Here is a 1,411-nt window from a genome sequence, read left to right on the forward strand (position 1 = left end):
ATGGGGCTGGGGTGGCTGCAGCCACCAGTCCTGAGAATCCCCTCAGTGGGAAGATGAGAATCTACATAATAGGGAGCACATTGGTGCATCAACTGCATGGGGAGATGCCTCTGGGTCCCTGTGAAGGGTGGACAGGGATGGACTGTGCTTGTTTTCTTTCTCAGAGAGTGACAAGTCACCTACTGTGTGCAGCCAGTGAAGGAACAGAGCAGGCACTGGCCCTCCCTGCCCAGGAGACAGACAGGAGTGTGGCAGGCTTCCTTGATGATGGGGAGAGGTGGCCACTGATGAAGCGCTCCCTCAGTGAAGGTTATCTGCCGGCCCCTGGCAGGTGGCCAGCCCTGCCACTGCCAGGACAGCCCACGGGCTAGGGTCTGCGCTGGCCTGTGGATGCATGGGGCAGGCACAGCCCCCACAAGGGGTGTCATGTGGGGCTGTGGGGAAGGGGAACCCAGGCCTTTGACTGTGCCACCCACCCACTTCCCGCAGGACGAACTCTCTGTCCTGGGCATTGGCTGGAACAGGACCTGGAAGGTGACTCTCTGCCCCCAGCTCCCCTGCCTCCAGAGGCAGGTGACCTACTCCAGCTTACCATGCCCGACGTGATCCTGCAGCACCGTGCCCACCTGCTCCTTGCCTTGCTGCAGCCCCGGGGAACACGAAGGCAGAGCCAGATGGGCGGGAGGGCTGGGGAAGGTGCATGTGAGCATGTGATGAGGGGACAGGACTGGGCCACACAGAGGAGCCTCCAGAAGCAGGCAGACTGGACCCTGTGGGCTCAGATGTTCTGGCCTTCACCTGACGGGACACTGGGAAGGTCTAAAAACACAGGTCTTGACACCACTACCTGGCTTCTGGTCCCCGGCAGGCTTGCTGCAGGTCACATGGACCAACACACTCCCACCTCGGCACCTCCCGGTGGACACAGAGTCCCCATCCTTGCTGGGTCTCACCCAAGAACAGGGAATCAGGAATTGTCCGTGGGTGGCCAGGACCCCATCAGATGCTCAGCAGAGGAGCCATCCCTGGGATGCTGAGGGCATGAGGACCAGCAGGGGGCACATCTCAGGTCACACAGGTGAGGACCAGCTTTATTCTGGAGGTCCCCAAAGCAGGGAGGCTGCCTTCTGGCTGCTTCTTTTAGGGGGCCCCATTCTTTGGTAGGTGCTAAAGGGACATGGTGCCACAGGAGCTCACAGCCAGCACCGCCCCAGTCCCTGCCAGGTCTGTGGGCACCGACCAGGGCCCCCTGTGCCAGGCCCGGTGCCCGGGGTGCCGACGTGGGACACACCATGGGCCCAGCCCTCTGTCGCCTCCGGATGGCACCAACTCAGCAGGGAAGGGGGTGCCAAGCTGGGGTGCTGCAGTCCACAGCTGACCCTGAGCATCTGAGCCCAGGGCAGGAAGGTGG

This window comes from Galeopterus variegatus, unplaced genomic scaffold (assembly GCF_000696425.1).
Source record: "Galeopterus variegatus unplaced genomic scaffold, G_variegatus-3.0.2 Scaffold9698, whole genome shotgun sequence".
In the NCBI taxonomy this organism is placed as follows: Eukaryota; Metazoa; Chordata; class Mammalia; order Dermoptera; family Cynocephalidae; genus Galeopterus; species Galeopterus variegatus.